This window comes from Pseudoliparis swirei, chromosome 11, assembly GCF_029220125.1.
Source record: "Pseudoliparis swirei isolate HS2019 ecotype Mariana Trench chromosome 11, NWPU_hadal_v1, whole genome shotgun sequence".
NCBI classification, from domain to species: Eukaryota; Metazoa; Chordata; class Actinopteri; order Perciformes; family Liparidae; genus Pseudoliparis; species Pseudoliparis swirei.
The window spans coordinates 22,740,223-22,766,866 of record NC_079398.1 but is presented as its reverse complement, the minus strand read 5'-3'; the positions used below and the strand labels follow the sequence as shown (position 1 = coordinate 22,766,866).

The following is a 26,644-nucleotide window of genomic DNA, read 5'->3' as shown; positions in this document are numbered from 1 at the left end:
TGACTACATTTTATATTCATTTGATAAATAAAAGTGTGATTTTTCATGGAAGACACAAAATTGTCTGGGTGACCCCAAACTTTTGAACGGTAGTGTATATCATATATTATTTAACAGTTACATTTTTCATGTCATCTTGACTTCGGGGCTCAGGATACTGAACGTCGACGGTGTCGGCTGTAGAACTCGACGTGAGAGGCTGCACGGCGCCGGTCGCTTCAGGGACGCTCCAGAACAACAGAGCTTTACACGCGCGTGAAAAGCAGCTCGGCTGCAGCAGAAACCATAACTCTTATCTGTTGGAGGCCAGAGAAGAATACTGATGCTCTAAAGCAGCTCCGGCTCCTCACGTTTCCACTCAAACAAACGTCTTCAACCCGGGGTTTGCTCTGCGGTTCCTTTCCGCCTCAACGAGTACTGTTGCATAAACCCAACCCAGTTATTTTGTTGACATTTCATATTTCTTTGTCCTGTTACCTTCAGATTTACTGACATATTTTACCGGTGGGATCCATTTGACCCCAACAATTAAAACCTCCAGAAAATTATTAGAATTAATATTGTTTCCCAAGTTTAAGTGTGAGGTACTTTATGTTTGTTTGTTGATGACCTAAATAGCCCTTTAAATAAATAAAAAAGTTGATTTTTCTTTTCTGTTTTACACAGTGAAAAACAGCCTGGGGTCAAATTTACAAATTTATAAGTTGTGTTCAGGACAGTGAAAACATATCATCATGTGAATGTTATGTTTTCCCAGGTGTCCCCAATAAATTAGGAAAAGTCATGAAATATGAAGCAACAAAAAAGATGTCAATCATTTTTTTGAGATGTTAAATATTGAATGGGGTCAAATTGACCACAAAGGTAAGAGGAGGGTTAAGCCAAACCATGATGTTAATTTTTTTTTTTTTTCCTAAACAAAGTAGTAAAACTGTCGTTTTTCAGCCCAGAAGACATCTGGGAATGTAACCTTGTAGGAGAGAGGTTTGTAAAAACAATTCAAGGGTGTATTTTTATCTTGTTTAATTAGGAGTACAATAAAGTACTTTAACAAAACCTCAAAACGTCATCAACATGAAGACATGTTCGCAGCACGTCGTCAGTGGACAGCCATCTCTCCCCCGTTAGGAGGCAGATGCTCGATGCGTCAGTGAGTGGATGAAGGAATAATTCGTATGTTTGTGAAGTGGATCCATGATATTCTTACATTTAAATGCACCAGTCTTTCCCTCTTGAACATTATCACTAAATGACTAACACAAGTCGGATAATGGCTCAAATTTGTATCTTTTAACTATCTCTCACACCAACAATCACAGTGTGATGAAAATAACTCATCCCGAAATGGAAATTGCTCCCTGCTGAGCCCGTTTCACCTCGCTGACTCTCTGTTGTGCTCTCTCTCTCCTGCAGAGGGAACTCCCTCTGGGATGTCCAAGAATGGATACTTCTTTCAAGAAATGGGTGAGTCTGAGCCTCAGAACATATCCTCTTTGTACTGCTTCATCTTATTATTGCTATTATTACCCAACTACATTTATTTCTTATTTTGTATTATCGTATCTGTTGGTGTTATTGTCTTGCTATTGTTAGGTGTAATCAGAGTTTAACCCTCCTCTTACCTTTGGGGTCAATTTGACCCCATTCAATGTTTAACGTCTCTAAAAAAAAAATATTGACATCATTTGTTTTGCTTCATATTTCATGACTTTTCTTAATTTATTGGGGATAACTGGAAAAACCTAAAATTCACTTGATGATATGTTTTCACTGTCCTGAACACAACTTATACATTTGTAAATTTGACCCCAGGCTGTTTTTCACTGTGTAAAACATAAAAGAACTAGAACGGGCACTCGGTAGAGCACATACCTTCACATATCACAAGATTGTGCATTGAATTATGAACATTTTGGCATTAGTTGCATGCCAATTGGACAGAAATTGACCTTGCTATGGTAAAAAGAAGATTTTGACCTTTTCATGACCTTGACCTTGACCTTTAACCCGATCGATCCCAACATCTAATCAAATGGTCGCCGGATAATAACCAATCATCCCACCAAATTTCATGCGATTCGGTTTAATACTTTTTGACTTATGCGAATAACACGCACGCATACAAATTCACAGCGATCAAAACATTACCTTCCGCATTTTCAATGCGAAGGTAAATAGCAACTTTTTTATTTATTTAAAGGGCTATTTAGGTAGTCAATAAACAAACAAAAAGTACCTCACACTTAAACTTGGGAAGCAATATAAATTCTAATAATTTTCTGGAGGTTTTAATTGCTGGGGTCAAATTGACACCAAGGGTAAAATATGTTAGAAATGTGAAGGTAACAGGAGGGTTAAAAGTTGCCTTTGTTTGTCTTGCTCTTGTTAAGCCTCACTGTTGAGCTTATACTGTTGTTACACGGCAGTTTCTGTTATCAATAAATAAAGTTATTATTATTATTATTATATAAGAATCTGCAAGTTTTTCACAATGGAAACCAAAGCCAGCAATAATAAGGAATACATGACATTTATTCAGGGGTTTAGTGCTATCTGTTTAAATATTAGTCAACTGTGACTGACCACATGATGAAATGTTCTACTCACTTAAATAGTTTCATCACGGAGAGAAATGTAAAACGCCGGCAGCCATCCAGCGAGGTCGTAGTCGATGGAATGTTTGAATCCATGTTGCTCAACGGCGTCGTGACTCAGTCAACACACCTTAAATGTCGAATTGTTTTATCGACTCTCCTGCATGGTATACACGTTAGTGAGGATTAGATTTGTGAGTGTTAATAAAAACAAAAACGTTAATGAATTTCAATCGGATTATGCAAACTATTCTATCTCCTCACTTGGAGCCAATACAAAAAAAACACCTACGCCTATAGGAGGAGACGCAATGGGAATAGACAAGTGAGAGCTTTTAATGGTTGCTGGTGGGATTTATTTATTTTTATCGTTTGCATTTTGCCAATGATGTAGTGAAAGATGAGATTTACAGATTACAGCTGCAGCACAGACACCGAAAAACTCTCCCAGCTCTCGCGCTCCACTGCGTTTGGATATAAATAATAAACTTTGCTCCGGCTGTTACGATAACGGCATTTTCATTGCCTTCAAGCCAAGGAGAGGCAGCCAATTAGTATGTGCAGCACCAGCAGTCAGGACAGAGTATGCTGGCATTGGATCTCCCCGTCTCCCCACGCCCAATTATCCTCCTCCTGCAACACACAGATTCACTAAGGCAACATCTTTTCGAGATATAGAAATGCATTTTCATTATTGAAGGTAAGCAAGCTTCATCCACCATCGTCACCTCACAGGTTCATTAGCGACTATCATCGTGCTCGTTCGGCGAGCGAATCTGATCACGGATACACCTTCTTGGGGTTAAGTTTGAGTTTGAGTTTGAGTTTAGTTTATTTCGATCAGCAAAATGTACAACAATCATAATTCAACAAAAGAAGAATCTATCGAAAATATCGAGCTTATAAGTGCCCTAACCTATGATTTCTCCAAAAAAAACTTATTTCAAAGAACCATATATATATATCCACTACCGTTCAAAAGTTTGGGGTCATCCAGACAATTTAGTGTCTTCCATGAAAACTCACTTTTATTTATCAAATGAATTGAAAATTGAATATAAAATATAGTCAAGACATTGACAAGGTTAGAAATAATGATTCATATTTGAAGTATTAATTTTGTTCTTCAAACTTCAAGCTCAAAGGAAGGCCAGTTGTATAGCTTATATCACCAGCATAACTGTTTTCAGCTGTGCTAACATAATTGCACAAGGGTTTTCTAATCAGACATTAGTCTTCTAAGGCGATAACACAATGTACCATTAGAACACTGGAGTGATCGTTGATGGAAATGGGCCTCTATACACCTCTGGAGATATTTCATTAGAAACCAGACGTTTCCACCTAGAATAGTCATTTACCACATTAACAATGTATAGTGTGTATTTTTGATTAATGTTATCTTTATTGAAAAAACAGTGCTTTTCTTTGAAAAATAAAGACATTTCTAAGTGACCCCAAACTTTTGAACGGTAGTCTATATATATATACAGTATATATATATATATATATGTATATGGTTCTTTGAAATAAGTTTTTTATATATATATATTATATATATATACACACACACATACACATACATATACATACACATAAATACACACACATAGATACACATATATACACACACACATACAAACATACACATACATATCTACATAAAACAAAACAAACAAACCAGAATTTCCAGAACTTGTCCCCAGTAACCGTTACTCATTATGTTTTATCAATGCTGTTACGTCGAGTGATGTTCTGTGTGGCCGACAACACAGAAGACAAAAGGACGACAGCCAAAGCAACGCCCGTGTTCTCGAGGGTTCACAGCGGTGCTTTGCTTCACTTCCGTGCCGGTATTCGTCCTCAAATGGCTCGTTTTGTCTTAATAAAAAATATGTATATTCACTGTACTGTAAAGTTATGAAAAGAATGAAGCCAATCTTCAGAGTTGAGTAGAGCTGCAACTAGTAAGTGTTGTTAATTGACTAGCTGATTAAACGACCGGTCTGCTGTTTAGATGAAATGAGACATTTGTAGTCGTCCCCTTGGCCTTTGGCATTTGAAAAACAAATTAATCAAAACGATAATTGACTGGTGAATCGATCCAGCCTCAGACGACCTGCGTTGTGCAATTCTCAGCCCAAAAGTTGCTCTCATCTTTAACGATGCGACCGCGCTCCGCCGTGGCTGTCTGTACCTCGGTCGTCTGTCTGTCTGTCACACGTCAGAGGCTGCTGCAGAACAAGGTCCGAGCGAACGCATCACTCGTTCAGTGTCTTCATATCAAACATCCCTCGTCTCACGAACCACGATCCAGAGTGAGATTTCTTTTATCAATCCTGAATCTGAAAATGTACGTTTATATGATTTAGATTGAAAACAATTACATTAAATTAAGTTAATTGTATACAGCCCAATCTGTACACATGACATCCCTGTCCCAGGACCTCACATCAGGAAAAACTCCTAAAAAATGTTTTTATTATATTATATATATATATATATATATATATATATAAAACATTTTTATTTCATTTATTTTTTGGAAGTTTTTTCTATATGTATTTTTCCTATATATATAAATATATATTAATACTTTTTTTTATTACATTTTTTTCTCTCCCATTTATATTTATATATATATATGTATATACATATATACATATATATATACATACATATATATATATAATATATATATATAATATATATATGTATATAAATAGAGTAAAAAGCTGATAAAATAATGATAAAACAAGTGATACATATTAAAAGAAAAGATGATCTGAAATTGAGGTCAGGATTTGCTCCTCCTGCTCTGCAGCCGCTGTCCTCTCTCAAGGTGATTTGAAAGTCAGAGCCCAGCTGTGGAGTCTGAGACACAGCGAGGTTCAAATAATGTCAAGGCAAACTGGATGAACTGAAATTCGGGGGCCCTCCTCACGGATAAGGTCGTCAGATAAAGAGCACGAGCATTGTTCTCGTGGCATGAAGCCGGATGATATTTGGGAGCCCACTAGTTAATGTAGAATTGGATTTGAGAGGCTGCTGCGTCGGGAAGAGAAGAAAGAGAAAAGAAGGAGAGAGAAAAACCGAGATGAGTCATACCAAGCAGCTCCCGGCTGAGCGCCGTGACGCTCTCTGCTGTATGAAATCCAGTCGTTACCGACCGGCTACCTGCCGGATCACGGACGATCCGTCTTCGCATCAAAACAACCGATCGACCGACAGCTTTCCCTCCACAATCTGTGCCGTTAGTTATTCAGATCCTCCGACGTGGAGGTCCTCTGCTTACACAGAGCTATGCGTTACGCGGGGGAATGCAATTAAAGCTCAGAGAGCCGGTTGGAGGACATTTCCTCGAGCAAAGGTCTGAAACATCTTAACGAGTCTTACGATTCGGTGCCTTATGATCAAATGCTTTTGGATTTGAGTGGGTACGTTTGTCTCGTCGTGGTGCCACATGAAATGACTGTGTATGTGTGTGTGCTGTTAATATTTCGCAATAATCCATCAGTTTTAGGTCCAGATAGGACGGGACCCGGCCTGCCTATAAGTGACTTATGCATTGTAATAATTAATAAATCAACGACATCCTGAAGACATTTACCTATGAGGCGGTTGTACTTTAAAAAAAACAATATGCACAAAATTGTAGCCTTCATATCCACCGATACATAATTCCACATTATTACAGAACGAGCTACATACTCGGTCTTCTATGATAACTGACACAAGACATTTTAAGATCACCATCGGCTCTGGAAAATTGTGATTTATGTCTCTATTCGAAAGACCAATCGATTAATTAATTAACAGAGAAAATAATTAGAAGAATAATTAATAATGAAAACGAGTACGGCCCTCGATGTGTATATCAACAAACTATCAAAAGTCTCTTTCTCAACACATCCTGCTGTTAAAACCTTTCTTTAAATGCTCAGTCTGCAGTCTAACCGGAGAGCATATTTGACACGCGATCCTCCCGGTGACACGCTTCAGGTGACACTAAAACAATATTTGCATCTAATTTAGAGGATTTTTTTTTTTTTTTTTAAAGCACCTGATGCCTATTAAAGTGTCAGGACGGCTCATTGACTATCAGATGCGCTGTCACAGAAAGGCATAATTTATTCTACAGTAATAAATATTGTGTCGCCGTCTGAAGCTCTTGTTGAGCAAGAATCCGACAGGATTTCATAGGATTGAACGTTTTTACGTACTAAAAATACTTTGTTTGTACTTCAGTTCATAAAAACCTTCTATGTTTTGGTATTTATTACCTTCGCATTGAAAATGCGGAAGGTAATGTTTTGATCGCCATTTATTTATTTATTTATTTGTATCCGTGTTACTCGCATAACACAAAAAGAATTAAACCGAATTGCATGAAATTTGGTGGGATGATTGGTTATTATCCGAGGACCATTTGATTAGTTTTTGGGATCAATTGGGTCAAAGGTCAAGGTCATGAAAAGGTCAACATCTTCTTTTTACCATAGCACGGTAAATTGTTATCCAATTGGCATGCAACTAATGCCAACATGTTCATAATTCAATGCCCAATCTTGTGATATGCGAAGGTATGCGCTCTACCGAGTGCCCGTTCTAGTTGTTATTTATTACTGTAAAGAAAGTATTCGTTATATTCTGCCAACAAGTTGAGCGGTCTGGTGAAATATGATGCAGTAAGTATCCCAGCTGCTTTGGCTGAAGATGCCAATAATAACAAGCATGAGAGCGGGCGTGCCGCCCGGCCCGGAGGTGACCCTGTGCTGTTGTGTCCCCAGAGCAGCGGGAGGTGGAGCAGGAGGAAGGCTGCGAGGGCCGAGAGGAGGCGCCAGAGGAGGCGCCAGAAGACTCGCCGATCGCCTGCGGAGACGACATCCACCTCTACGACAACCAGATCAGCCCTGGGCCAGGTCAGTAGAGAGAGAGAGAGAGGGAGAGAGAGGGGGAGAGAGGGAGGACAAGCTGCCCCTCTGAATATGCCAGTTAATAACCTCCTCTGCGGGCCAGCCGTGTGATCAGTGTCAACTATTTCACTTCCTTTCTTCACTCCCTTTTTGGAGATATTATCATATCATAACACGAGGCGCACTCCTCCGAGGCCGGGCGTGTCTGCAGTCGTGGCCGATCTCCTGAGGCGTCACTCAAGAAGAAGAAGAAGAAGAAGAAGAAGAAGAAGAAGAAGAAGAAGAAGAAGAAGAACAAGAAGAAGAACAAGATGAAGTAGTAGGAGGAGAACAAGAAAAGGGAGGAGGAAAAAGGAGAAAGAAGGAGAAGAAGAGAACAAGAAAAATGAGGAGAAAGAGAAGAAGGAGGAGGAGGAAAAGAAGAACAAGATGAAGGAGAAGTAGTAGAAGGAGAACAAGAAAAAGGAGGAGGAAAAAGAAGAAGAAGAAGAGAACAAGAAAAAGGAGGAGGAAAAAGGAGAAAGAGAAGAAGGAGGAGGAGGAGGAAAAGAAGAACAAGATGAAGGAGAAGTCGGAGGATTAACAAGAAAAAGGATGAGGAAAAATGAGAAAGAAGAAGAAGAGAACAAGAAAAAGGAGAAAGAATAAGGAAAAGGGAGAAAGAGAAGAAGAAGAAGAAGAAGAAGAAGAAGAAGAAGGAAAAGAAGAACAAGAAAAAGGAGAAGTAGTTGGAGGAGAACAAGAAAAAGGAGGAGGAAAAAGGAGAAGAAGAAGAAGGAGGAAAAGAAGAACAAGATGAAGGAGTAGTCGGAGGAGAACAAGAAAAAGGAGGAGGAAAAAGGAGAAAGAAGAAGAAGAAGAGAACAAGAAAAAGGAGAAAGAAGAAGGAAAAAGGAGAAGAAGAAGAAGACGAACAAGAACAAGAAGAACAAGAAAAAGGAGAAGGAGTTGGAGGAGAACAAGAAAAAGGAGGAGGAAAAAGGAGAAAGAGAATAAGATGAAGATAAAGAAGAAGAACCTCAGGACCACTTTGAACTCATTTCCGTGGAGGCCTGGCGGAGCCCGCCCAGAGCCCAGAGCCCAGAGCCCAGAGCCCAGAGCCCAGAGCCCAGAGCCCAGAGCCCAGAGCCCAGAGCCCAGAGCCCAGAGCCCAGAGCCCAGAGCCCAGAGCCCAGAGCCCAGAGCCCAGAGCCCAGAGCCCAGAGCCCAGAGCCCAGAGCCCGTTGGCAGGTGCTGACTTGATGGACAGCTCCACTCAGCTGCAGGTGCAGATGATTTTTGACCCCACCACCCAAAAAGAAAAAAAAGAAAAAACACGTGTCAACGGGTGACCGTTGCCGTGGCAACAGTCAAAGGTGCACCACGGGGGAGAGGCGGAGAGAGAAATGCCCGTTCTCTTTGAATGTGACAGGTGACCGTGTCACTCATCCTCCGTACATAATAACACTTCAGGCGTCTGACAAGAGAGCTGCAGCAGAACCAGTTAAGAGGAGGAAACGAGTGAAAACCTCTCTCTCTCTCTCTCTCTCCCTCTCTCTCTCTCTCTCTCTCTCTCTCTCTCCCTCTCTCTCTCTCTCTCCTCCGTGCGTGCCATGTCTAAAATAAGAGTGTTCAGGCACTAGAGTGCCGTCGTGGAAACTGTCACGGCGGAGCAGATTATACTGTAAATACTCATTATCATGAGCGTTAACGTGGGAGGTGTTCAGACCTCTGAGCCAGGATGTGAGACTAAATTATGAGACCCAAAATATAAATGAAATTATAATAATTAGCATCTGTAGTTAACACAGTGTTTTGATCACATGGTGGAGTGTAGACTTTATCATGCTACTACGCCGGCTACTGAGACGTTAGACACTTCTTCACCTCGTCGCACAACGATATCATTTCCACGTTTTGTGGGAAAGGAAAATAAAAAAAGTAAAAATATAACGGGTTGAAAAGTGAATAATGTTGGTGCAAAAAATAAAGGAAACTCCAGCACATCGTCGAAAGGAAAACCATTACGAGACCAAAATGTGTTTTTTATATTTTTCTTATTGGAACATTAGTAAATATTACATTCACACTGCAAAGCTTCTGGGCGGTCGGCAGTGATGTGCCATGGCTTTTATTTTTTCATTTTGGGTTCAGTTAAAACATTTCCTTCCTGAAGAGGAGAAATCGTCTTATTGATGAAAAAATAAAAACTTAAATCCATCACTGCCTAAAATAACATCTTACGCGTTTTTATAATCCCGGTTATTTCCTCATGCCGATGGCAGGAGGCGTTGTGTTTTCCGGCCGTCTGTCCGCCTGATCTCATCTCGGCGATGTCTCAGGACAGCCGCAGGGGAATTTATTCAAGTTTGCCTCAAAGAAAACGAGGAGCTGATCAGAACTTGGAGGTCGAAGGTCGCCGCGGCCTGACGTCCGCCCCATTCTCGTGATATCCAGAGAATGCCTTGAGGGAAATGTGGCACTTGCACTCGAGGTTGAACTGATTAGGTGGTCGAAGGTCACCGTGACCTCTAAACGCGTTTCTCGGCCGAGAGTTTATATGCTAATTCTGTCAATTTCACGCAAATGTCTAACGGGATAACGCGAGGAAGTGATGACATTTTGGACAGACATGTCAGACAACCGCGAGACGGTAATTAAAGTCTATATATCTCCACGGGCCTCGAGGGCCTTTACAATCTGTACCGCACACGACGCCCTCTGTCCTCCGAGAACAACAACAGAGGAGAGAGTTTCATCCGGAGGGATCCCTTCTCCTGCAAGAGATGCTCAAACAACATGGGACACATTCGGATATCGAAAATCATTTTTAATTTTTTTTTACATTAATATAACACCTAGAGGACAATGAAACAATGCGGATGACAAAACAATGGACATAACATCATAAAGTCTGTGTATTTATTTAAAAAATAAGAAGAAAAAAAGAAAGAAACAAAGGAAAAGAAAATAATAATATTAATAATTAGGAGGAGAAGAAGAAAGAAAGACAGATGCATGTGTACATGTGTATATGTGTGTGCATTATGAATTAACTAATAAATAAGAGGAGTGGTGTCCTGTTTGTAAACATATCGTGAATGATGACCAGATGTCGTGGTGTTCTGTTGTATTGTAAATGATAGATGAGGTGAGTTGTTCCATTGAAAAGGATATCGAAAATCTAATTGACCAAAAATTATACACAGATATAAAGATATGAAGAAAATTAATCCGGGAGTCGTCAAACGGGTAGAACCTGAGTCACGTGACCCCCGACCTCCAACCACGTCTAGTTACGTTCGACCTCGGTGTCATCGTCCGTTTGAATGCCCGTTTCTGCTCTTAATTTATCACTAATTGCCATCATATTTGTATTATAACTCCACATCAGCGGAATATGTCCACCGCGTTAAATGAATGTAAGACTGAACGGGACTTTTAATCCCATCCTGTCTGGCTACATGAGCAGTGGTTGGGTCTGAGTGATTACATCAGACCCAAAGGCAGCAGCTCCCATCAAGCTCTTCATTTCAAAAACATCGGTCTGTTCATATATCTGATTAAGTCATTCGTATATCTGCGTGCTTAAGTTATGCTTGGGATGCTTTTATAACTTGGGTCTCACGCCAGCCCAGTTTCTGGGAGAGTATTCAGTCTTTATGATATCGTGCCTGTTGGATATTGTGGTAAAATATTTAAGTGCAACCTATTTGAGTTATTTAAAGAGCATTTTTTAAATATATTGTCCTGAATTTGAGCTCCGCCTCCAAAGTACAGCTGCAGATTAGTCGTCGTTCTCTCCATTTTCATCCGAAAGGATTCATCTTTAAATAGATGTTCTCTGTGTCTCATCTCATAAAGTTGGATATGTTTGATTTCTCATGTTTTGTAAGAAGAAAAAAAAAGGAGCACTGACTGAGGCACATGGTCGAGAGGATTTTGGTGAATTTGTCTCTCAGAACAACCGAAGATGAGGCGAGGTCTCTGACCTCTTCAACACGATGAGGCTGACAATGTGAATTGTGTCATTGGTATATGATCCATTCACAGGAAAAAAGCTTTGGAACCACTGTCGGTAATGTAGCGTGCATCATGGGACCTTTTGGTTTCTCGGCCCAACGAGACAAAGAAAGAGACGAAGCTCTCAAAATGTGCTGAATGTTGAGTTTTTGTGTCGGAGACATTCAGAAAGTGATTCTCTCTCCAGACCAGCGACGACTGCTGCTCAGCTTTTATTAAAAGAACAAACTAGAAAAAGACTTTTTCTAATATTATAATAATAGTTATATATATAATAATAATAATGCATTTCATTTTTATCGCACTCTTCCTTCAAAGAATCTCAGAGTGCCACACATATAGTAAAAACAAATAAAACCGATTAAAACATATATCAAAATAATAATATAATACACATGTTGAATACATTATACGAGGATGATGATTGTACATCCTGCTTTAATTTTCTTGGCTCAGAAAACCAATATTTACCCTTTCCGACCGTTCTGTTTGTTACATCTTTATGTAACAGACAGATTCACATCTTAAATGTGCTTTGTCATCTTTGAAGTGGGAGCAGAACACAATACTTGGCAAGTTATGCATGTTTCAACTTATTTATGTATATATTTTCATGCATTTTAAGCGGAGACTTAGATTAAAAGATCAAATTAATTTCAATTATATTTACAAGCAGCAGATGCAGAAATACCTTTTGCAGTGTGTGGGTCAATACCTGTCAACAGACATGTTCTATGGGTATTTCTGTGTATTAACAGGTTGAAAAATACACTTTTATTGCCGTGTGGCTTGTGATTCTTTCTCTATATGACAGTAATTGAATAGTGACTCCATTATGAGCTGGAAAAGAGTTCATCCCAAACAATAGGCCTGTAAATAAAGCAATGCAGCCTCAACATACTGTACGGTTGCATTTGCAAAGGTTAGCCAGAGAAAGAGTTAAGCGAAATAAAGTGCAGGCGAGGTAGAGAGGTTCAGGGTTCAAGTTCAAGGTTTGTATTTGCCATTTGTGAATAGACCAACCGTTTAATTATTGTGCAGGGCTCTGAGTCAACAGTTTATGAAATAAAAAGACACTATAATAGAAACAAAAAATATAAAAAACACTTTACAGAAGGTGCTGGTGTGTACATAAAGATGGTAATATGTATAAGAAATGTGGTAATATGGACACTTTTAGATACCGGAGCGGCAAATGTTAAATAAGAGTCGTACATATGAGAGTTATATGGGAATATTGCTTATCTAAAACCTCCCCGAAAAAGAGAGGATAATAAAATCCAAAGATCATTCACCACAACATAGTTTTGACATTAAAGCAGTTGGGAGTTGTGTTGCTATGCAACGATAGAGAATCAGTCAGTAAGTACAAATTTGCAATGCATATTTGGACACCACAGTATTTCTAACAAGTATTATCCTGGAGATGTACTTTTAAATAATTGTTCAATGATGTGTCTGGTTGAATGAAAATTAACAAAAAAAGTCTGAACTCGTGTACTTCACTTTAAGAAATATAAGCTACATGAATGTGCAAAGAATTGGTTTTCTCAATAGAACAAAGCAGCTGAGAACAGGGTTAATATTTGCTTATTACCTTCGCATTGAAAATGCAGAAGGTTATGTTTTGATCGCCGTGTATTTATTTGTATGCGTGTTACTCGCATAACTCAAAAAGTATTAAACCGAATCGCATGAAATTTGGTGGGATGATTGGTTCATATTCGGGGACCATTTGATTAGATTTTGGGATCAATTGGGTCAAAGGTCAAGGTCATGAAAAGGTCAACATCTTCTTTTTACCATAGCGCGGTCAATTTCTATCCAATTGGCATGCAACTAATGCCAAAATGTTCATAATTCAATGCCCAATCTTGTGATATGCGACGGTATGCACTCTACCGAGTGCCCGTTCTAGTTGCCTATGTCTTAATCCAGTGCCACCAACAGGTTAAAGTATTCACTTATCCAGAGGAAGTGCTCCGCGTCTACCGGATGGATGGGCACATGGGATCCCTGCTTCTCAGAAGACCCTGAACTAGTTGTATTTGTGCCAACTGAGGTTTAGGATCGTTGCCCGTGAGCAAACGTCATCGCGTCATCACGCTAAACTCAGAATGAGTCAGAGTAGTTATCCATTAAATTGTCTAATTCTTCTCTCAGCTGCGTTTGGACGTCTCTGCAGACAGATCCCCGTCCTCATGTTCAGGATGAAGAGTCGATAACAGTTTGTGGCCGAGATAAAACAAAGTGATCGATGGCAAGTGAGCGTCGGAGATTAGAATCGAAGTACTTACTGGACATGTTGTCAGCTGGCTCCGCGATACAAGGTTGTTGTTGTTTGCCGTCTGGTGTGTTTGTATTTTTTTCTCTCCAATCATTTTGTTATGATCTTATCTATTCTTCTCTCTTCAGAGAACTTTGTCGCGAAGCTGTGAAACGCTCTCCAGGAATAGAATTGATCTCATGAATATGTATCTGCCGGCGCTCGGCTCGGTTCCATTTCGGCTCGATCAATTTGGCCGAACGCTGAAGTGGAAAAGTCCCGAAGGAGGAGACGACCGTCCGGCCCACTGGAAACTTGAGGATTTTAGATTTTTACCAAGGTCGATACGTGACCTTGGTATCTGTGTGGGGTTTTGTTTCATCCGCACGGTACACTTCAGATGAAGATATAATGACGGCACCGATTTCAAAAAAACATCAGAGGATTAGATAATTCAAAGTAATCAATCCTGTAGTAAATGAAATAGAGTGCCACGGGTTGAGGCGACTCTGTATTACCCTGATCCTCGGGGTCTGAATGGATTAGATTGCATTAGCCTTCATCGTCTCCTTTGGGAGACATTCAAGAGAACACAGGTGACGTAGCAGGACGCCGCCGCCTTCGCGTGAACACACACAATGCATAAAGTGTACAATCGAGTTACAATTAACATTCAACGACACGCACACATAGATCCCTGCAGGCAGACTGGACTCACCCAGCATTCGTAACCATCCCTACGAATAAAACGCTGTAATTCGTTTGTGTACGATGTATGACAACATTTCGTGTGTTATCCGTGCATCTCATAAACGAGGAAGTATAAAGAGCGTAAAGGCGACCGCAGGGCGGGCGCCGGGTCCAACGAACAACCAGCCACGAGACCGCTGGTTGTTCTGTTCATCCGTGGAAAACCAGAAGTCTTTATTCTTCACGTAACTTTCATATCATCTTTTCCTAAAGTTCACTATGTTAACTACCACTTTCTTCTTTTGTTGAATTCTGATTGTTGTATATTTTGCTGATCGAAATAAACTAAACTCAAACTGAAACTCAAATTTATTTCTCGCTTAACCAAACTAAGTTTGAACATTGTATTAGATTAAGAATTTTATTTGCATAAACCTAATCAGTATTTTAAGAACCTTTTATAATCCTAACTCAGTTTTTTACAATCTTTTTATAAACCTAAGTGTTTTCCTGTCAAAGCGGAGGTTTATTTAGTTCTTTTTAAACCTTTGCATAGCGAGTGGTTGGTGACCCCTTTCGATGGACTAGTGCAGGGGTCGGGAACCGACGGCTCGCGAGCCATATCTGGCTCTTCCGGTGACGGCATATGGCTCCCAGACAATTTTGAGTTAAAAAAATAATAAAATCTCCGCCCGCCACCCTGTAATTTTCTCTATCGCGCCAGATTACCGCAGAAGTAATTTAAGGTCCTTTTCTTAAGGACGTCTTTGTTCTTCTCTTAAAGAAAAAGAAAAAGTCACCTGCATTCCCCCCCCCCCCCCCCCCTGTAGCATCATGCAGCACCAAAAGTCGCATTAAAAGCAAGACATATTTAATTTATTATGCGTTAAAAATACTATATGGCTCTCAATGAATAATATTTAGAAATATTTGGCCTTTATGGCTCTCCCAGTCAAGAAGGTTCCTGACCCCTGGTCTAGTGTGTCGTATCATACGAACCGTTGTGAGGATACGTCGAAATATCACAGATTTAAAATGCATAGGCATACCCGGTTTCGAACACGCTGCTCAGCTCCGGCCCGAGGACACTCCAGATTATTTCCTATCGCGCAGTAATTCCAACATTCTCAGTCACCACCCTGCAGCCCGTAATGACTATAATAATACAACACTCCACTCTTAAATTGCATAACACTTGTGGCCGACTGAATATAACCAACAGTCGTAGAGCCGATCGCTGATCAAATAAAGGACCAAAGAGCGACGCGAGCCCGAGTCATATTTGAACACTTCCTCCCCATGAGTATCTCCGACGCCTGCTGCCTGACGGCAATTAGAGCCCCCCCCCCCTCTGGGAGCGGATCAACCCAACTATGTGCTTTTTGATTGTGAGGCCTTGATAAGCCGAATCCACCGCACACGACACGGGCCCCCCCACCATAGAGGTAGGTCCCTCTCTCCCTGCATCGCCTTCAGGGTTTTATGACGGCAAGGTATTCAGTGTGGCAATCAAAGCCCCCCCCCCCCCCCACCCACTCCCCCCCCTTTCCGCTCGTACTCAAACATGTTCACCCCTGGATTATCGATATTGTGATATCCTCGTGCTTTCCTCCGGCTTATTGGCTTGTCGAAAGTTCGTTTCCCTCTCGCTTCGCCGTCGCTGAGAGGGAGGAGTCGAGCGCAGATTGAATTCCAGACACAGAGCGTCACGTGGCGCCGAGGAGGAAAGCCCGCGGTTAACCTAATAACGTCCTCCCCACAGTAACCGGTGATAACGGGGTTATGTAACGGCAGCGGCGGACCGTTTCGTGAGAGTCAGCGAGCTGCTGAGCCCGCTAGTTAAGGGACCGAATCGTTTGTCCCCGTATTGTTTCGAAACATAAAAGCTTTTCCCTCCTTTGTCCTGGTTTTTTTTCTTCCCGACACCGCGGAAATCCAGACCTTTGGACTTCATCCGAGCTCTCGCCTCGGCTCAGCGCTCTCAGTAAAAAAGGGTATTTTTCTCTCTACTGGCTGTGTGTATCTCTATTTCAGGATGTACACCAGGGCTATTCAACTTCAGTAGCAAGTGGGCCGAATAAGAAAATCACGGGGGGTGTGAGGGCCGCACAGAATATTGATCAAATAATGGCTAAAAATGAAAAACAGTAATGTATATTTCCACAGGTAAACAGTCACACACGAAAATGCGTCGGTATTGTGTGGCAAAAGTGTTGCGAACAAGCATCACTATAATCATGTTTCAAAGTGTAAATATCCGCTCAAGGTAACCAGTTGTTTCAGATCCCTTCAACCAAACTGTTCCCATGAAAACATAAGAAATGTGACTTAATGGATCAATATATAAATTACTTGGGCTGAAACTAATATCTGGTGGCGCAGTCTCCTTTTGCGTCAAAGAGATCGAAACCAGGTCGGGCGATCTTTTTATTTTTATTTTTTCTAAAATGTATTTCTTCATCCGTGGCTGTGATGCACTGCTCACTTATACAATCGTAATCGCCGAAATGGATATGAACGGTGGCTTGAAGATCTCCAGCAATATGTTTGTGAATGTGTGACGAATCTGGTGCGCGAGACAGAGCCCCGCTGCAGATGTGAAGAGAACACAACGCACGCGCAGGGAAACCAGTAGGTTTGAAAACCAGTAGGGGTGTAACACCGGCAACCAACACGGTGCGTAACATAAAGATGTAACCCAGGGGTGCTCACACTTTTTCAGCATGCGAGCTACTTATTATGTGACCAAGTCAAGGCGATCGACCGACGGGGACGGGGGGGTGGGTGGGGGGGGGGGGGCTAGTGACTTTTTCTTTGCTCCGTCCCGATGCCCGCAAACCGGTGTCGGAGCTCCGCGGCGCACGAGACGGCGGGCAGAGGACTGTTAACGCGACACGTAGAGACAGAAATGAAATGCTGCTGCTGTAATGTGGCGCTATAGAGAAAGTGACAGGGGGGCGGGCCAAATTTTTTTAATGTCATGCGATCTACCATACAACGCCGCGATCGACTGGCAGGTCGCCGCGATCGACGTATTGAGCACCCCTGATGTAACCATACAGGTTTGGTTGAGGCAACAGTGAAACTCGATGGCTCTGGGTTAGATGTCTCAATGTATAAAAGAGGCGTGTCCGTCAGTTTTATTTTTTCTTACCAAGCTATAGTGATTTGCAGGCAGTCTTGCGGGCCAGATTTAACTCAAACGGGCCGTATCCGGCCCGCGGGCCGCTAGTTGAATAGGCCTGATGTACACCGTCCGTGATGGACATGCTTTAAAATGCAAATACAGAATATTTGGCGAAATGAGCATTTTAGCTTGTACTATTCACATTCAGTTCATTTGTATAGCCAATTTTCACAAATTACAAATGTGTCTCAGAGTGCTTTACAATCTGTACACATAGACATCCCTTTCCCAGAACCTCACATCGGATCAGGAACAACTCCCAGAACCCTTCAGGAGAGCAACAGAGGAGGATCCCTCTCCAGGATGGACAGGTGCATTCAGCAAAAGCAAACGCTTGTCCTCGAGACGAAGGCTTCAAGGCGCCACCACGAGCGCAACGTTCCCGGTCTTAGTCTGCTTGCGAGTCATGTCTTCATCTTCTTCTTCTTCCTCCTACTCCTCCTCCCTCCTCCTTCTTCTTCTTCCCTCCTGGAGGCCTCCTCCACACACGTCACTTTAACATGCACTTTAACTTAAACACACGTCACTTGAAACACACACCTAAACACTTTAATGTTAATTGTTGTCCGAGCACTTTATCTTTATCTTATCGTATCTTATACTTAAGTTCACTGTTGCTGTCGCGTTGATTGTTGTTTGTCATGTCTAAATGTTGCACCTTCCGCCAAAAGAAATTCCTCGTTTGTGTAAACATTCCTGGCAATAAAACGGTTTCTGATTCTGATTCTGGTTCTGATGTCGTTCCCCGTCTCCGTGTCGCCTCATTTCCCGTCTCTCTCTTTACCGTCGACTCTCTAATAAAGAAATAAAATGCCTCAATTTCAAGGCAGTTTTAGTCACTTTTAGAGGCGGTTACCGGGCAGATCCATCTTTGCTTTTCACATTCTGGTCAGATTGTGAATATTAGACCAGAGACGCACGAATGAGCGCTTCTATTTTTGAGATATGACGTGAAGACGCGCACACGTCGATCGTGTTCTCAAGCGCTATGTGCATTTAGCTAATCTGTTTCAATGATGTATTTTCTGCTGACAGCAAATATTCGAGATATATTCGTATATTGCATACAATCTTTCATGTTTATACTAATGCGGACATGAAGATGTTGTATTATGGCAGTTTGATCTCATCGGGCCTCGTGTTTGTTTCCCCTCAGACGCTGACGACTCCGGTTGCGTGTTGCTGAACACGTCAAGACGGGTGAGCATCCATATTCACTGAACGCTTGATGTGTTATTATTTAAAAGATAAGGTGTGTTTCTTCGGCAGTCGGGCAACTCGCAGCCATCTTAATTGATCCGTCGAGGAAATTTGACTTCAGATTGCAAGATGTTAACTCCGCAGCTCGAAACCGGTCGGATGAATCCCAGAAAGAAAGCGCGGCGTGTTGAACATTTTAATCGCGAGAGGCGAGGAAACATTCGTTCCAACAGTGGCGTCGACTTCGTTTGAACCTCAACGTCCATTTATAAGTGGAAGCAGTCGTCGCTCCACTCGGTGTCCTGATGGCGCAGAACCAGCCTGTTGAGAGGATAATTACTTCTGCCCTGGGTGCTGCCTTCCTCGTCTGATTATTGCCAACCGGTTCTCCCAAAACTTGTAAAAAACACCAGCACAGCGCACCCCTTCGCCCGATACCGACGCACACGGGCGCCCTTTAGCACCCGGCTCCAATGACTCTGATTCAAACCCGTCTCGGTCATTATTACAGTCAAAGCAACCGAGAGAGACACTCGGGACGTTCACCCAGCAGACTGCCGTTCATTTCCTGTGTGGAACCAAGTCACGCTGACTTTATTTTAATTTGAATACAGTTTTTTTACCTAACTTACGGAATGCCAGTCACTCAACAAGTGTACCTATTTTACACACAAGACACTGAAGTCCAAACGTCAATCGCTTCCCAAACCTAACCAAGGTAAAAACTAGCTAAACCTTTAATTCAATTTAATTCAGTTTATTTGTATAGCACCAATTTCACAAATTACAAACTAGAACGGGCACTCGGTAGAGCGCATACCTTCGCATATCACAAGATTGGGCATTGAATTATGAACATTTTGGCATTAGTTGCATGCCAATTGGATAAAAATTGACCGCGCTATGGTAAAAAGAAGATGTTGACCTATCCATGACCTTGACCTTTGACCCGATCGATCCCAAAATCTAATCAAATGGTCCCCGGATAATAACCAATCATCCCACCAAATTTCATGCGATTCGGTTTAAAACTTTTTTTGTTATGCGAATAACACGCATACAAATAAATAAATAAATATATAAATAAATAAATACACGGCGATCAAAACATAACCTTCCGCATTTTCAATGCGAAGGTAATGAGATGTCTCAGAGTGCTTTACAATCTGTACATATAGACATCCCTGACCTTTGACCTCACATCGGATCAGGAAAAAAGGTAAGAACCCTTCAGGAGAGCAACAGAGGAGGATCCCTCTCCAGGATGGACAGGTGTCATAGATGTCATGTGACCAGAAGGACAGATTAGAGTTAAAACACATTCACTGAATATGACGCGCATCATGAATACTTCAGCAACATATTGTAGTGTATTCTAAAAGAAAGAAAAAAGCCCCTCACTAATCCAGGTTCTGACATTTGGGGTTCCCATCTCCAACGTCTCATACAGATGACTTTAATAACGACAGATAAGTCGACATTAACAATGTTTATTGAGCAAAAGCAACAAACCAAATACAGCGTTGATGCACGACCTCATTTCTACTCCGAGGGTTTCAAAGTATTTCAAGGAGAATCAGTCTTATTGTTCCTCTTATTCCGTGTAGGAGTGGGTGGGAGTTTGTCCTGCGAGAGTGTATGAATAGTTGGTAGTCGGCATAATCCACGATGGAGACCTCCACGATCCATCAGGCAGATGGAGGTAGAGAGGAGGAGTGGAAGTTTGTTGTAAGTTTACGTCACAAGTGGAAAAGACACTATGTATGTCGGTGGAAAATGTACCCACAGTCCCTGAGTACCTTTGCTAATAAGATGCTTATATATTCACATGTGTACGACTGTAACTGTAATGTTATTATCCGCCCTGATAAATCGTCCTGACATCGTTTACAAACCATGCAAAATGCTGCTGCTGAGCTCAATCCAACACACGGTCGCACACATCTCAACTATTCCTCGCTCTGTGCCGTGGCTTCCAGTTACCTTTAGAATTCACTTTGACACCACGGCGCTCGCCTAGAGAGGCCTGCGTGGTCGGGCTCAACGGTGCATCAAGGACCTTCCGGACCCCCACGCCACGAGCCGAGCTCTCAGTAGTTTTCTAAGTGTACCTCGGACACGTTTTAAGACTTTGGGGAGATTGGGCTTTCCGGTCGGCAGCCCCCTGAGCTTTTTTATAGACTCCCAATAAGCTCTTTGAACTCTGTGGGCCTTTAAAAAAAACACAGCTAAAAACCAATCTGTTCGGATAGGAATTAAGGTAGCATGTGGTCGTTCATGTTTTAACTCTCACGTCTCATATCTGTCCCGCTTTTATATTTGATCCATACTCTGTTGTATTTATTTTATTTTATTCCTTTGACTTTGAAGCACTTAACTTAACCCAAAACGCCATCTTTTCCTAAACCTAACTAAGCCGGTTTAGCTGCCTGAAGCTCAGCAGATTTCTGACAGAAAGCCGTGAAGACGAGCGTCTCCCACCTGAGCCGCTGACCGAGCGTCCATTTTGGACGAGTTCGTGGCGAGAATGTTTTTCGATTGCACGTGAAAGTGGAGGAAATATTTGTGATGGATGTAGAAGTGAATAACAGGGTTCGTACGGTCATGGAAAACCTGGAAAAGTCATGGAATTTTAAAATGGTCATTTCCAGGCCTGGAAAAGTCATGGAAAAAACTTCAAATATAAAAGTTTTGGAAAAGTCATGGAAGTTTGTTATAATCACGTGTTCATTTACGCCGAGTTTGAAATAATTAATATATTTTTTAAAGAAAGACGCTCAAAATATAAGCCAGCGATAGCTCTCAATACGCAACATGTTACAGTTTTCATGTTTATACCGAGATTTCAGTTTGGTCATGGAAATTTGGTTTTAAGTCATGGAAAAGTCATGGAAAAGTCCTGGAAATCCATTGGTCAAAATGTGTAAGAACCCTGGATTAAGTGGGAACAGTGAATGGAACACTAGAAAGAATATATTTCTTTTTAATTATCCATTTCTGATCTTCCTTCGCCGTCGGCAGTTCCTCAAAGCTTCATTACATCTCGGGATGTTTTTCATCGAGCTCTTTCGGCCCGAGTCACGAGTATCTGCTGACACGTCTGAGTCCCGGTCCACCACTTAAACTCCCATACATACCGTAATAGCCCACAGCTCCACAGCGCACAGTTGACGGCACGCTGAGGTTTGTACAAAACAATCCAATTTCTGTAAAATGTGCTTGACAAGTGAATGGCTCTCCTGTCAGTGGGAATATCTCCTCATGCCGCTCCACTGTTCCATGCTAGGAGCCGGTTCTGGTGTCGGCGTGCTAGGGTCAGGAACCTTTTTGACTGGGAGAGCCATAAAAACCAACTATTTCTAAATATATTTCACTGAGAGCCATATAGTATTTTTAACGAATAATAAATTAAATATGTCTTGCTTTTAATGCGACTTCTGGTGCTGCATGATGCTAAGAGGGGGGGGGGTGGTGCAGGTGACTTTTTCTTTTTCTTTAATAGAAGAACAAAGACGTCCTTAAGAAAAGGACCTTAAATTACTTCTGCTGTAATCTGGCGCGATAGAGAAAATTACAGGGGGGCGGGCGGAGATATTATTTTTTTTAACTCAAAATTGTCTGGGAGCCATATGCCGTCACCGGAAGAGCCATATATGGCTCGCGAGCCATAGGTTCCCGACCCCTGTGCTAAAGCAACGCAACAGGATGGGATTAGTCTTGATGAATTCTATCAATTAAAATATACCTGAGCTTCGCTGATGTGAATCTCTCCGACTCAGGGAATCCGTATGTTGTTTGCTGATACGGGACATTCTCGGGTGTGAAGAACTGCTCCCCAGCTGGAGAGTTTGTTGATCTCGACAAAACATCTGTGATGTTGTTTTCTGTTTGACGGACCTGCAGTTGTGATGTCTAGCCCGAGGTGCTCTGTGTGTTCACCGTTCGTTATCTTAATTGGCTTCATTCTTCATTCGTGGACAAACCTCTATGCAGATTTTCATTCCAAACAGACGCGCTAGCAGCAGATTTTTATTGGTTGTTACATGTTCAACTAGAATGGGCACTCGGTTGAGCGCATACCTTCGCATATCACAAGATTGGGCATTGAGTTATGAACATATTGGCATTAGTTGCATGCCAACTGGATAAAAATGTACCGCGCTATGATAGAAAGAAGATTTTGACCTTTTCATGACCTTGACCTTGACCTTTGACCCGATCAATCCCAAAATCTAATCAAATGGTCCCCGGATAATAACCAATCATCCCACCAAATTGCATGCGATTCAAGAAGAGTTTGACCTTTCATGACATTGACCTTGACCTTTCATCCGATCGATCTCAAAATCTAATCAAATGGTCCCCGGATAATAACCAATCATCCCACCAAATTCCATGTAGTTCGGTTTAATACTTTTTGAGTTATGCGAGTAACACGCATACAAAGAAATAAATAAATAAATACACATCGATCAAAACATAACCTTCCGCATTTTCAATGCGAAGGTAATGACAAAACTGGGATTTTAAAAACTATTATTATTCATTACCGTTGTTACAACCCGGCTCAGCGACGGCAAACATGGATGGAAGACCAGACAAGTTAAAAAAGATCGATAGACATTTATTTAAAGAATAACACGACTATCTTAAACACACAAAACCAATCCGCTGTAGTGGAGAGGGAGGGGACGCCACAACCGTACAAAACATCGACTTAATAAGCTCTCAAAGGCCACGGCCATCGAAACGCAACTGAAACCAGATACAAGTTCGTTTTTACAGCGTTCCAACAATCTCAAACTTGAAATCTCAAAAGTTTGAAAGAGAGACTGAATATGTGACAGATATAAACCCTGCACTTCAGTTTCATCTCGTTACATGAATAGTCTCTTTTCAAAATACACTTCCGATGTCGGTTTATTCATTTTTACCTTTGCATTGAAAATGCGGAAGGTTATGTTTTGATCGCCGTGTATTTGTATGCGTGTGTGTTATTCGCATAAGTCAAAACATATTAAACCGAATCGTATGAAATTGGGTGGGATGATTGGTTATTTTCCGGGGACCATTTGATTAGATTTTTGGATCGATCGGGTCAAAGGTCAAGGTCAAGGTCATGAAAAGGTCCAAATCTTCTTTTTACCAGAGCGCAGTCAATTTGTATCCAATTGGCATGCAACTAATGCTTGTGATATGCGAAGGTATGCGCTCTACCGAGTGCCCATTCTAGTTTAAGGATTATTTACTCGACAAAACTGGTTAATTTGAATAAAACATGTAAAATAACTTAAGTATCTAAGTTACGAAACAAAAAGACGGTAAAATAAGTCAATGTTGACACGGACAGCGGTCTCCTGGGTCAAAGTCTCTCGTTGTTTGACCCATCCACCCTCCACTTCTCTCTCTGTGTCGGCTGCTCTGACCGTCCTATAACGAGGAGGATGGCTTTACGTTGGAGTTTGCTGAAAGCTCGCGTTGTGCATCTGAATTTCTCGGCTTTTCAGGGAAGAGGAGACAGCGAGGAATTATAATAATCAAGCCGGGTGATGATGAAGGCGCAGACGTCTTTTCAGAGTCTGCCCGAAAGAGAGAGAGAGAGAATTGTCGGAATGTTATTAAGATAAAAGACCATTTTGGTGCAAAGTCTAATTTGTGGATAAACATTCAAATTAGACTCGAAAGCCTCCGACTCCGAGAAGATGCTTCTCAGTCTCTGAAGGTTTGAGTTATCTAATACCCGTGAATTTATGAGATCCATTACTGAACCAGTTAACAACATGATTAATAATCATGCGGTCCTATGGAAATATCCAGCTTTGTGAATCAACCCCATGGTCTCAGATTAGTCAAGGGGATATTTTTCTGATATTCAAACTGAATTGGCATTTTATTTTGTAGTATTGGTTGGACAAAACAACAATTTTGAAAATAACTAAATTCAATAATTGTCAGATGAATTGATAAAGAAAATATACATTCGTTGTATGTTTCCAGTTCACGCTGAATGGTGTACGGTGAGAATATAAACCCGCTCTAATATGTCAGAAGTTTCGAAATAGATTGTTTAAATTAATCCAACAAACTTTAAATCCAGCAACCATTTTGCAGATACTTTTCTCTGAGGATATGGGAGTATGAAGTAGCGCCCGGGGGGCGTTGGTGTGAACTTGTGTCCAACGTGGTTAAGAGCTGCGTGTCGTCAGTACGAGTCTGAGATCCGGTCGTTGAGCCTTTTTTTTCCCTGCAAACAGCTTCTTCTCTCTTCTCTCACCTTTCTGTTCTTGTTTTCTTCACATGGTCACATTCTCACTTTCCCAACCTAGAATGTCGTCGTGGATTTATTACTTGCACCGGTCGATATTTATACATACACTACCGTTCAAAAGTTTGGGGTCACCCAGAAAATTTCGTGTCTTCTATGAAAACTCATTTTATTTATCAAATGAATTGAAAATTGAATAGAAAACATAGTCAAGACATTGACAAGGTGAGAAATAATGATTAATATTTGAAGTATTAATTTTGTTCTTCAAACTTCAAGCTCAAAGGAAGGCCAGTTGTATAGCTTATATCACCAGCATAACTGTTTTCAGCTGTGCTAACATAATGTCACAAGGGTTTTCTAATCAGACATTAGTCTTCTAAGGCGATTAGCAAACACAATGTACCATTAGAACACTGGAGTGATAGTTGATGGAAATGGGCCTCTATACACCTCTGGAGATATTTCATTAGAAACCAGACGTTTCCACCTAGAATAGTCATTTACCACATTAACCATGTATAGAGTGTATTTTTGATTAATGTTATCTTTATTGAAAAAACAGTGCTTTTCTTTGAAAAATAAAGACATTTCTAAGTGACCCCAAACTTTTGAATGGTAGTGTATGAATACATGTAAATCTGGTTAAGTTTCTGCTACATCTTTGTGCTTCTCGCTATCTTTACCCACAGTTTAGGACATTTCCTGAGAATTCAGGATTTCCCACAATGCCCTATCGAGCACACGCGGTACGGAGCGCAACTCCACTCGTGTTGCTTTTTTCATCTGACCAGGAATACGTCTTAAATCTGTTTTGCATGCTCCACCTTTTGAAACATTTGATCCCAAATCGAAACCAAACCTGACAGATCCACAAACAATACGAACAAATAAAATGTATTTATGGAGCTCAACACGCAAATAGCTTCAAAGACTCCGGACTCGGCTCGGAGCTCGTCTGAAAAAACAAAAAAGGAGGAACAGCAGGGAATCCACTCAACTGCAGAATTTCTGTCAATCAGCCGATCAATGGAACGGAGGACTGGTGTCTGGGCTCTTCATCGAGCTGTGTTCTTCTCCGCCTCCATTCCTCTGTCTCGGGGGATTCTCGGACACCGCTGGTCAGATCTTGATGAGCTTTCGAGGGGCGAAGCATCTGTTTTGTGTGCTGCTATTTTCAAAAAGGGACAGTATTCGGCTCCGAGGGGGTGGGTACTTTAAGGTTAAAGCTCTCGGGCGCTTTCACACTTGTGGTGTGGTTTGGTAATATAAATGCTTTTTTTAATGTACCCATGTGGTCCTGTGGATTTTAGACTCACTCGCGTGAAATAAGTTAGTGTCATTCAATTACGACGATTCCCTGACCTCTGACCCCGGAGATTCACATTTCCAATTTGTTTAACGATTCAGGGACACAATTTATGAGCTGCCAGAAATCTGAATGATCTTCTCACAGCTTTGATTGACTGAATCAGTAGATTTATGCCGTTGGTATCGGGACACCGCTTAAACTGAAATTAAACG

General features: G+C 41.4%; 1 protein-coding gene across 1 annotated transcript in view; it reads left to right on the top strand.

The window, feature by feature from the left end:
* The first annotated feature begins 7,460 nt into the window (after positions 1-7,460).
* Positions 7,461-26,644, top strand: part of slc4a11 (solute carrier family 4 member 11) — a 66,361-nt gene continuing 47,177 nt past the window's right edge. Inside the window, exons 1-2 of the mRNA XM_056426386.1 lie at positions 7,461-7,516; positions 18,812-18,855. The gene's annotated coding sequence lies outside the window, so the exon portion shown is untranslated. The remainder of the gene's footprint in view (positions 7,517-18,811; positions 18,856-26,644) is intronic.